This window comes from Apus apus, chromosome 3, assembly GCF_020740795.1.
Source record: "Apus apus isolate bApuApu2 chromosome 3, bApuApu2.pri.cur, whole genome shotgun sequence".
Classification (NCBI taxonomy): Eukaryota; Metazoa; Chordata; class Aves; order Apodiformes; family Apodidae; genus Apus; species Apus apus.
Genome location: NC_067284.1, coordinates 39,746,713 through 39,759,504, shown reverse-complemented (window position 1 = coordinate 39,759,504; position 12,792 = coordinate 39,746,713).

Genomic DNA, 12,792 nt, shown 5'->3' with positions numbered 1-12,792 from the left:
TGTGTGAGTAGTGGGCCACGTGCTGAGGTCAGCCCTACACATATAAACAAGATGCACTTGGGAGGTAAAACAAATTTCTCAGACCATCTTGCTGAAAGTCTGGTTGAAGATCTAAACATTTCATCTTTACCATCTTATTTGCATCTGCCTGTAAAGAACCTGCAGAAGAGTTTCTGTCTTCTAATAAACGTAGAGGACACCAGCAACCAGGATTCATCAGTCTCTATTTTGGGCACTGAATACTACATAACTATCAGTGAAGTCTCATTACCCAGAAGCTTATAAATAGGTAATAGAAAGAAAGCAAAGGTCAGAAAACAGAAGAACCTAAAGGTAATATTATTTATTCATAACTGTATGCGAAAAAATGTCAAAGTTACAATACTGCTCAAGAATTACTCCAAATGAAGTGTCCATCACATAAAAGACACAACAGATCAAAAAGATCTGGTAGACAAGATGAGAAAACGGAAAGCTTGCCATCCCCAGAAGAAAGAGGAAGAAAAAGGAGAAGGAAACGACTTTGAAATTATGTTCATATAGGTTAGATGTTTTCAAATCTGCTTGGAGTTACGGAGTTGCTTCTAAGATGTGAGCAAAGCAGGCTGATGCAGTATGTCAACAGTTATTCCTGAGAAGTCCTGGAGGAATGGGGAGGCATCAGGGGCCAAGAAAATAAAATACAGTGCCTGTCTTTAAAAAAAGAGATAAAGGTTTGAGTTGTCATAACTTTTTGTTTCAGTTCTGTTTCAAAATCAAACAAAATTTGACGATAATTCAGTACCTAGAAGAAAAGGAAGAAAATGCCAGTTTGTCAGGAACACATTGTTTCAAACCATTCTAGTTTCCTTCTAGGGCAATGTGATAACTGACATTACTAAAGTGTCTGTTTCCTATTTGTTCCTACCAAACATAGGCTAGATGAAAAGTCCCTAGGATGAAATAGCATTTGTAAATAACCATACCTATAGAGTATTTTCCAGTGTGGCACAAAGAGACTGGAAAGATGTAGTGACTAAAGTTCTGTAAGGGCTGTGCCCTGATGCAATGCATTCAGTATTTAAATTAGCCATTTGAATGATACAATACAGAGTACACTTAATAAAAACACCAGCAACACAAAGCTGGCAAGGATTGCAACCACATTAGAGGACAAAATAACAATTAAAAAAATATCTTGCCCCAGAAAATTAAAATGTTATTCAGGTATGAAAAAAGGAAAAAAATAATTTATTAGAAGCAGAGAACAAAAACTGCTCGCTAAATCACAGTTCTGCTGAAGCTCACTGGAAGGTCATAAAGAATTACAAGATAAACGAGAGTTAACAACATCAAGCTGTTGCCATAATAAATAAATAAAAATAATTAAAAAAAAAAAAGGCAAACAACACACTAGACTTCTAATTAGGGTTACAGATTGCAAGGTTTACAAAGGGATCCTTCTGTGCTGACTAACATCAATGAGAGCTTTGGTATGAAGTATACAGCTCTTGACCATAATTCAAGGAAGATGCAGATCAACCAAATAAGTGTAGAGCAGAACAACAAGAACAATGAGAGCTAGAAAACACCCTTGGCTAGGGAAGATGGACAAAACTAGAAGAGAAACTGAGGGTAGACATAGTAAATCTTTCAAAAATAGAATAAACTGAAATAACAGGAAATTATTAGTTTATTCTCTGATGTCATTTTAGATGCCCTAATGTATCCCACTTCACTCAGCTGCCTGTCCAGGACAGCATCCTGTAGGACTTATTCCAAACACACCAGGCCTCCAGAGATGCGCAGGACATCTAAAATGTCTCTAGGCACCTTTGACAACAATGTCTCCTATGTGAGAGAAGATGACTGGCATATAGATTATGCTGTGAGCAACAGACCTCAAGGCTAAGTTAATAACAGGCAGTGTGCCTTCTCCCTACCCTCCATTCACTTTGGGAATGACTCATTTCATCCAAAAATCTTACAACTGAAATAACTGTGATGACTTGCCCTCTAGAAGTGTTTATTTGCCTCTATTCTCCACAACAGAAGAGTGACTTAGGCAGGTGTAGATGAGTGCATTATAAATATCTACAGTTATAGGAGATTAATTTCCCCCCATTGACTATTTAAATATTAACTCCCAGGTCATCCACTATTTTCACTCCATCACAAGCAATAGTCCTGATGAAAGAAATGCAGTCTGAAGACCTACAACATATGCTAAAAAGAAGGTCAGACTGTAAAAACCCTGTTTATTCTTATAACCTACTTAATATGAGCAATCCCTACCCTTCTGCAGTGTTCCACTAAACTTCTTGAACTCTGATAAGAATCACCATTACACACTACAGAGGTTATAAATCATGAAAATAGCATGCCTGCTTTGCAGGTAATACAATTTCTCAAAACAAAAGAAAGGTAAATTTTAGCTGTTCTTCATTCAACAAAGTCAACAACTCCACTGTAATATGGTTATGCTTGGCATTTTATCTCTATATTGTGCTTTAAGCCTCATTGTTAAATGCTTTCAAGAGCATCAAATGAAGACCAGTAAAATTTAAAATGTTTTCCATCTCTGAAAATGGATAAATTCATCCACAGTAATTGGCCATCTGAGTAGCAAGAAATAATCCAAAGTATTCCCATTTGGTATCTTTTCTTGAAAAAGGGGAGAGAATATAGAAAAGAAAATAAACCATTGTTTCCCTGCAGAAATTTGTTTCCAGCTTTCCCATCTCTCTGTTTACAGACTGTCTATAGACTCTCTCAGGCAGTGTATAAATGAAAGGATGGGAGACCATTGCTGTGACCTTTTTCCCATCTTCTGGCAATTCAAGAAAATAAAACCCAGTACACCTGGCAAATGCAGACTGCTACTGGCAACAACTTTTTTGAAGCAGTTCTCAAAGTAGTTTATATTAAAAATAATAATAATAATTCTGTGCTCCTGATTTGCCTAAGCAAATCCCATGCAGGGGGGATTAGAGCAAGGTGATCTTTAAGGTTCCTTCAAACTCAAACTATTCTGTGATTCTATGATTTTATAATTTTTTATGATCCTTGTAGCATAAATACAAGCAAAGGATACAGGAGAATAAGTGAAACTGAATGGATTATGCATGCAAACCCCTACCAAACATGCAGTAAAAAGACCCAGGATCTTCTAGACCTTCAGAGCCTAAGTTAAATTTTGCCCTTCCACTGTTTACATGATCTTATAGGCAATGTGATATTCTGAGATAGCTGGTTTCTAACTCAGAAAGCAGACAAAATGTTCACACTAGTGTTTACAAATGTCACATCATATGATGGAAAAATGAATGTACAAAGAACTGTGCATACTGGTTTCTGTCCTTCATTTATGTCTCTTGGATATCTTCAGATCTGAGCACAGTCACAAACTAGGTGGGGTTTTTTTGTGATATTGTGGTTGCACAAAGCTCAGTGTGAAACTGTATAATAAGCAATGGTAAGTGAAACAAAACTGATTTCACTCACATGGATTCTCTCACACCCACATGCTCATAGGTGTCCAAGTAGTCTGGTCAGCATCACTTCAGTGACAAAGCGGGCAAAGGACCCTAGTTATTTATGACATCACCTGTCTTCTTAGACTGGCAACCATATGCTGGTTTTCTGATGTGCCTTTTGTACCCATTAGGGCTTGACAGGAGTGGTGATATTTTGCCTTTTTCATCCCATAACATGTCTGTAAGTCATTGGGTAATCCTGCTTATTTCCTCATTATTCTTTGGACACTGTTTCCACATGCAGCATGTCATTTATCTTAGCCTGTCCTTCATTTGCCTTGTCAGATGTCTTATGAAGGTGGAAGTAAATGTGCTCTGTTCTTTATCAGCTGCTAATCTGGTTGCCTTCAATACCTGCCATTCTTTTATCCCTGCTTCTTGTTTGTTTGGGTTTTTTTATTAATTTTCCTGGTACTGTCACATCTAGACACTCTCATTTACATCAGTCTTAACATTTTTATTATGAATCTTTAAATTCTTAATGCTGAGAAACAGTAGGGAAAGGTAAAGATAAGCAATCTCATTAGCCCTTTCCCTGTTTATCCATGAAACAGCAGGCCAAAATTCTTACCCCACCTGAATGCATAATTCACAGAGCACAGTATAGCATAACAAATAAAAAAATTAATTACAGGATCAAAATAAGTTCAATTTCATTGAAAATTCTTTGATGCTAAGAAGAAAGGAGAGAAGTGATAATTCTGAAATTTTCATCCCAATTACTAATTGAACAGCAATTCAAAATCTGGGATAAGGGAAAGCAATTTAAAATGTCAATGACATTGATCAGCATTTTTTATAACATGCATGACTGTAACAAAACCACTTCTAATATGACCCACATCACTTGCCTGATATACCAAAACAGCATAAGGCAACCACACACATCCAACATACTCAGGCTACTTTGGCTAATTTTGGTACTTTTGACATTGCTACAGAAAACTTAATGAGCACAGTCTTGAAGAATGTTTTTTTCTCCCTGTGGGTGGTAATTCACTGCATTTTACAATTGCCTAAGTGCATTATGATATGAGTGTCCCTACTCCTGCCCATCACAATAAAACCCATTTTCAAAGGCAACAGACAAATGATGGACAAATGCTCTATGAACTAACAAATCTTAAAAGGCCTTTGCCCTGTTATCCACTATTTTGGAAAGCAGCTTTTGTGTTGTCCTCATGCCTTAGTTACAGTACCTGTAGCATGTCAGTGTCTAGAAATCTTCAAAGATATTCACAATCTGTCATTTAAGGGAAAAAATTGTATTTTTCTAAGTGTAGCTATTTTTCAAGCAGTGACATATCTGAGATAATTATGTAATCTATTTCATAAGCCAAAAGGTGGGGCTTTCAAAACAGCCCATACTGAGTTTCAGTAGGTTCCAGTCACCTTAGATTCTCTGGAGAATCCCAGCCTAAAGTCTCCCAAGACATTTTTCTTCCTTTATGTACCTATTTATTCTCTGAAAAGGGATAAGCATATCAGAGATTAATTTTATGGGGTTTGCTTTTATTGCTAAGCTTATTCCATTAAAAAAATATATTAAGATAAATCATTTCATTAATTAATGAGGAGAGGAGAGGAGAGGAGAGGAGAGGAGAGGAGAGGAGAGGAGAGGAGAGGAGAGGAGAGGAGAGATTACTTCACAAACAGGTTGTCCATAGTGAATACAAACATGAGCTTCTCAGTGCATATAATGAGCAAAGGGTTTTACATTACAAAAAAGGATCAGGGAAGACATTAAGGAGAAGGAAAAAAAAATGTAACACAGTGAAACACTAAAATACATTGCCATGGGAGATTATGTATTTCCCATCGTTAAAGGTCCATCAAGTATGGCATAGGTGTATTCAATACATCTTGAGGAATAATGGTCTTGATGAGTGGAAATGGTCTGTATTCTTTTATTCCCTTTCCAGCTGTCAGTGCTCCTCCCCCTTTCTACTGAAATGCTAGAACAGGACTAGAGGAAGTTCTACATAGTGGCACTGTGGTGGGGGAAAAGGTGGCAATTCTGGGAAAATAAGGGAAAAGTTCTGCTAAGTTAGGATGTCCCTTATGATAAAAAAGCTACTGGGGAGCCTCATTGACATGTTTATATCCCAGCAGATAGGAGAAAGGGGATTGTTAGGATGGAGAGAAACCTACTTCCTCTCCAGGGGAAGGAGAAAAATGGAATCCCAGCAAGCCCAGTACCACTGTAAACTGCTATCTCCACCCTAAGTGCGAAGTCCTAAAGAAACAGGACCCAACTGCCCAAATAGCCTCAAAGATCCTAGCACCCAGCACATGGCGCAGTTTGCAATACTTGGTGCAGCTCTATACATTTCTTGATCGTTACTGTAGAAGTTTCAGGTATTGTACATCCTTTTGTGCACCCATGTGTACCAAGAGTGCACTGACACAAGGCATACATGTTACCCTTTGTAGAATATTATGAGCAAAAAAAGGCTAGAGAAAACACAAGCATTGGGAGATTCTCTTAGTTTTTAAAAAGAATTGTTGAGGCATGAAACTGTAGAAGCAGAATAAAAGTTTCAGATGGTATCTAAATCTTGTCTGAATCTTTAGATCTTATCTAAATCTTGTCTGAATACTAAAACTTGAAGTAGTAACAGGTACATGGTCTTCAAAGGCACACTCTGTACTCCTTTATTCTTCACATAGATGGGTATCTCTGGTTACTTGAAATGACAACTGGCATTCACGTGGAAGGAAGGAGTTGCTTTTTTCACTGTTACCTCATTGTATATACAAAAATGTTCTGAGATATGATGTGATTTGACATGAAGTGAGGCAACGGTAAAAAGAATTTTTAAGGGTTTCTTTCAGCTTGGATGATTTCTGTCAGCTTATGAAACCGCCACAGAGCAAAATGTTTTGTGAATAATTAGCAGGTTAATTACCCATAAGCAGTGAGTAATTTGTATTGCCTATGTGGTTAGCTCACCGCACTAAGATCCATGCTGGTTGCACATGTCTGTGTTGCCTTAGAAATTGAAGGATCAACCCTGCAAGGCATTGTCTGTCCTCAAGTCCTATTATTGTTCCAACAGTGCACCACACCTAATCCAAAAGAGATTCCTAAGGGATGACAAATGCATGGTGGATTTCAGATCGGATGCCCTAGGACAATGTACTTTAGAAAATAAAATAGGCAAGAAAAGCAAAGAGAGACAAATTTAAGTAACTGAGCCCCACCAGAGCAAAATGAAATTTTTGTTGTTGTTCTGGTTATAATAATTTTACTGTTCAGTATTCATGAAATCACAGGAATCATCTGTTTTTGGAGGAGCCGGGACAAATATGACTGCAGGAGTAGCCACTGCTGCTGACTGTACGCATGCCTGCGTGCCTCATCTGCACCCACCCCACCCAGAGACACTGCTCATTTTGCCCAAAGACACATTCCCAAAGTTCCCTTTGACTCTTTTCAGCATGTGTCTGAGGTTTTCAGTCATGCAAAAAATTCCATGTGCAATTTGTAGGTCAGCAGAGCTGGCTACCTCTTACTAAAAACGTTTCTGACTAAATTTGCAGAAATTTGTGGAGTTTTACTCTATTGACCATAGTGAAACCAAGGTTTCCCCTGACATCACTGTAGCCCCAAGACCCAGGAGAATCCACAAGATCATTTGGTGCTCACCCTGACCCACACAGATGTAGCACAGCAGCGCACCAAGATGCATGCCGGGAAGGGAGTGTGTTCTCAGCCTGTTCAGCCACGCTCAACCAGTCAGAATACTGAGGCCAAAGTGCCTCCCAGGGTGCTAGAACTTTGTAAGCTTAAGGCCCCTCCTTACCACCACTTCCTCTCTCACCAGCTGACGCAGCCCACCTACCATCTCACAAATGAGCCACTGTTTCAAATAGATTTCCTTTTTATTTAATAAAGCACTGAGGTGACCTACAGGACAACCCGTCCCTGGGCTTGCACGAACTGGAAATTGTGATGCTAAAAAGAAAACTATCAGTTAGCAACAATGACTCAGAAGTGAGTTCCCACTTTGTGGTGTCCAAAAGCTATTAGTAAGCAAAGGAATGCCAAGCAATCTAGGCTGCCAAGGGAAGTATGTGTGAATGAGGCAGAAGGAAGAAAAAGTACCCTGAACTATGTAGAAATTTTACACAACAGTCCAAAGAAAACATGGCTGGATGAAAACTCATAAAATGATGCCAGCTCCTAACATTTTCTGAAGACTGTGCACAAACATCTTCCAGTAGAAGGTTTTGCTTCGCTTTCTTACCAAAATATTCATTTAAAGAGGGCTTGATTTCCCAAAGACCTTCAGACCTGTTGGTAGACGGAGGTGTGACTTTAGTACTACAGAACCTACAACATGAGAATTACTGTGTGCTACACACAGGTAAAAAAAATTGAAAGCTGTAATACAGTATAAACATAAGCTCAGTCATTATATAAGTGCTTGTGTAAGGTGGTGCTCTAAATAGTGAGCAAACTAACATCCAACATGCCACAATTATTTTATTCAACATTTGCTTAAAGATGGGGGGTTTCACTCCATCTCTGAAGTGATTAGCTTCTGTGGGTTCGATCAAGACCTTTAAATGTTATTTGAACATAGATTTATGGTTGATTCATTTATCACAAATTAAGTGTGTGAGTTCTTCTTAGCTGCAAATCATCAATATGTGGTCTGGAGAATACATGTGTCTCCCTCTACTCCAAAGCTGTTCTCATTAGTATTTGCAATGGTTCTGAAAACCGTGATTTTGGCCACTGGAATAACGTCAGCACCACCTAGAGGCACACGTTAAAACAACGCTTACATTTTACCCAAAAAGATTTTAATTAATGGTTATATCTCTTTAGTTTAAGGAAGTTGACTTTTGCCTATTGTTTTGCGAGCTATTTCTGATAAAAAGTTGTATTCCAACGTCTTCATCCAACATGAGATTTTTATTTTTTTTTTTAAAAAAAGTATGTTTTCTTTGCTTATCTTCTGCCTCAAAAGAAACCTACAAGGAAAACTAATTTAGATTTCTTTTCACATAATTAGAATGAACAGTCTCCTCAGCAATGAAGAAACAGAGAAAAAGTACAAATTGTTTTATTGAGTCTAAACAAATTAACAAATTATTTTAAAACTGCAATCTTAGTACACCTGATTTTGAACAAAACTGGTAAGTTTAAGTGAGCTCATTGCCTTGAGAATATTTCCATATATAACCACCTCCAGCATCTCCTTAAGGCTCAGAAATACTTTGCCTGCTTTCTACTGTCTTTTGATTGGCCCATATGATGTCAGAGACTCCCAGTCATCCTGTGTTTGTCTAGTATATCTAGTCCTCATTCCCTACAAATAAGTTCTGAGTTTATAGGAGAGTTTTGCAGTTGATCTCTCAATACATGACCTTGCATTTCATCACTTTTTTTTTTTTTTTTTTTTTTTTTCCTCATGCCATGAAATTACAGGAATCATCTGTTGCTGGAGCATCTGGGACAAACGTGACTGCAGGAATGGCCACTGCTGCTGACTGTACACATCTTCATGCTTCTTCTGCACCTACCCCACCCTGGGACTCCCAGATAAATTCTTCATTTTGCCTAGAGACACATTCCCAGAATTTCCCTCAGCTCTCTTGAGGACATGCCTATGATTTACAGTCATAGAAAGACTGAATAATTCCATTTGTAAAAACTACCTAATGCTTCTAGTACCATTTTATTCTAATTTTCTAATACAATATTCCAGCTCTTCATCCTCTTGAAAAAGTTTCCAAACATTTTTTTCAGAAATGCCACTAACAGATGATGAAGAGGTTTTCATTCTAATCTCTGAATAGTGTCCCACATTTCTCAAAATGTAGCCTTTTGAAGACAAGACCTTGAATACCTGCCAAATTCTTATTATATTTTATTTCAACTGAATAAATTCTTAGTTACTACATTCAGGTTTTCTATGGTATCTTAACTGCTTTTTAAAAGCTTGTTTAGTAAAATATACTATTTTATCAGATAAGAGACTCTTGAAAGAAGAAATCTATTAACTTACACTAGTGTCTCTCACAGTTATTAATACAATTTTGCTGTCCAGCCAATACTAGGGAATGAAATCCAGCCATCATGACTAACCACTTCATAGAATTTATCTTTCTAATAATATTAGGTATTCAAGACACCCCTAACAAGTGAGGGTCAAACTTTTTAGCAGATACCGAACATGAGACAATATAGCCTCCTTTTTTTCTTTTATCTCCTACAAGGATGGTTTGAACTTACTCAATTCTTTTCCACTGAAGTCTGCCACCACTTCAGCAAGCATTAGTACCTCACCATTATGCAATGTCTTTTTTATTTTTGTGTCATTATGTTATTCTGGGTCATGATTTAAGATTTTACTATGCTACTCCACCATTTTATTTCTTTAAGAAATAAAGGCTTATATTTATAGAGCTTATTTCTAGTCCTTTGTATTAGTATGTGTCGTGGTTTGAGCCCAACACAACAACAAAGGAACAGGCCCATGGCCGCTCACTCAACTCCCCCCACACACATACTCTGGGATGAGGAGGACAAAGCTCCTGGGTCAAGGAGGCAAGGGCAAGCAGGGTTCTTCACCAGTTAAGGTCCCAGGCAAAACAGACTCAACTTGGGGAAAAATAATAATTTCACACCAATCAAACACACACAGGACACAGACAACACACAGAGCAGGGCTTGCATATGTTACCCCACCCCTCCCTTCTTCCCGGGCCCAAATCACTTTGTTCCTGGTTTCTCTCCCTCCTTCCCCCCAGCGGCACAGGGGGACAGGGGATGAGGTTTAGAGTCAGTTCACAGGCTGGTGGTTCTTGCTGCTCCTTCCTCCTCAGGAAGAAGGAGTCTTTTCCTGCTTCCCCACGGGATTCCTCCCATGGGAGAGAGTCCTCCACAAAACTCTCCTTCATGAGTCCTTCACATGAGGTCCAGAGCAAGCTGCTCCAGTGTAGGCTTCCCACAGAGTCACGGGCTCCTTCAGGAACAAACCCAACCAGAACAGTATGAAAATACATCCATTTGGGTGTTTTTCTACTATAATCCAACATCCCAACCTAGATTACGTACCAATTCTTTCATTACACATATTGTCTGACTACTGTCAGTGTAATTTTCTTTCTCCTTGCTACCCAACTCTCTGTAATACATGCAAGTGTTGAAAAATAACTCAGAAATATAGAATTATGTGAATATTTATACAAGTCAAAATTGCAGATAGAGAGGCACACAATTAGTATCACAGCTAACACTGAGCAAGGACATCCTGCAGTAACTAGGCCTTGAAGAAGGCAATTAGTCAAGAGATTTTTAAGGGTGTCTTATGTAAATCACCAAGTTGGCAGAGAAGATTTGATGTCTATACAGGTAATTAGACCTAAGGAATGCAGGAGGTGATAAAGATAAAATCAAGAACATTGACTGCTGTCTTGGGCAGTTGAAGGCACAGAACTTGCAGTATGGTGTCCTTCAGGTGAACTTAGCTCATTGTAATGTGATTATAATACTAAAAATCACACCCTCCATTCAAAAAGACCCCTGCCCAGGTGAAGACCCTTCCACTGATTATGTGTGACAGTAGAAAGAGCGATGTAACCATATTATCACAGAATCACAGAATCTTAGGGGTTGGAAGGGACCTTGAAAGATCATCCAGTCCAACCCCCTGCCAGAGCAGGGTCACCTAGAGCACATCACACAGGAACGTGTCTAGGTGGGTTTTGAATGTCTCCAGTGAAGGAAACTCCACAACCCCTCTGGGCAGCCTGTTCCAGTGCTCTGTCACTCTCACAGTAAAGAAGTTTTTCCTGATGTTTATGTGCAACCTCCTATGTTCCAGTTTGCACCCCTTGCCCTTTGTCCTATCACTAGACATCACTGTGAAAAGCCTGGCTCCATCCTCCAGACACTCGCCCTTAACGTATTTGTAAACATTGATGAGGTCGCCCCTCAGGCTCCTCTTTTCCAAATATTCTTCTCTATTATAACTATATGTAAGTTGCTAACAAATCACTATAAGGAGGTGAAACAAAAATTTCAGAGCTTCCAAACCCCCTTGCTTTCTAACACTCCTCACCGCAGTGGGAGGCTGGTGCAGCTGGGTAAGGATTCCGAGATCAAGACCCAATAACAACAAACAAGCTGTTATTGAGCAGGCATTCTTTATTGCAGCGCTGGGCAGCACTGGGGATATTTCCACCATGAGTGCTCCAACGAGTCAGTGAAACACCCCTACTAATATACACCAAAAACATGCATATTCAGTTCCATGTCAATGAGTTCCCAGAATTCTTCTACATAGTAATTTTATTTCCTGGAATTGGCTATCTTTGTAATTATGCATGCTCAAAGGTCTCCTGTGGGGGTCTTTGTTGATTCTAGTCCTTTGTTGTCTTTGTCTTGGTCTCTTATCCTGGTCCTGTCTCCAGTCTCCCACTGGTAGATTGCCCAGGTGGGTCAGAGTCCACATGAGTGTTGTCTGTAGGCGCCCAGGGTCTTAGAAGACTTGATGTTATCACAGCCTCCAGGATGCTTGGCATAGCTGACGGATAGTTTCACAAAGCACCTTGTTTTAAAAGCAACCCTCTTAGTATAGTTATTTTAGTAAACTTTTATTAGGCTATATTTCTATTGAATTTACTAAGGAATACCCTATGATGTATCAGAGGATGGAGTTGGAGGCTCACTAATTTTATAGTTTTAAGTATGTCATGAAAAATTTTGTTTGGGTGTGCTTGATTTGTGGGAAGACACCAAGCCACCCAGCTTTGTACAAACCGGCAATAAGTAACAAGTCTCCATCCTAAATGTCTGTGTTCTGGGAGCTGTCTGAAAATGCTAACACCAACAGTTTCAGTTTACCAGGCACCCTGTTGACACTTGGAAAGCTTCACGGAGTCATACAAGACAGGTATTTGTTCGGGGTCTCTGTTTCTGCCTTCATACGCTGGCATTTTCCCGAATTGACTTAAACGGGAAGACACACCTAAGATTGCTTCCAGGCGCCAGGCTGCCATAGGGGCACACGGGGAGGCCACAGTAAGCATTAAAATAAAGGGCCAGCTAGGAGGGGAAACAGGGAGGGCTTATTAAAACGGGAAACTAAAGCAGCAGCAGCAGTTTCCCGGCCGAGCGGGCAGCGATGAAGAAACACCCACCCGCGCCCAGGGGGAGGCCGGAAGCGCTCCCGTCACCACCGCCTGCGCCATCTTGGTTAAGGGCAGCACTTTCCCTCCCTCCGGAGCGCGCGAGGAGGCCGGTCTCAGGAGGCTTCCG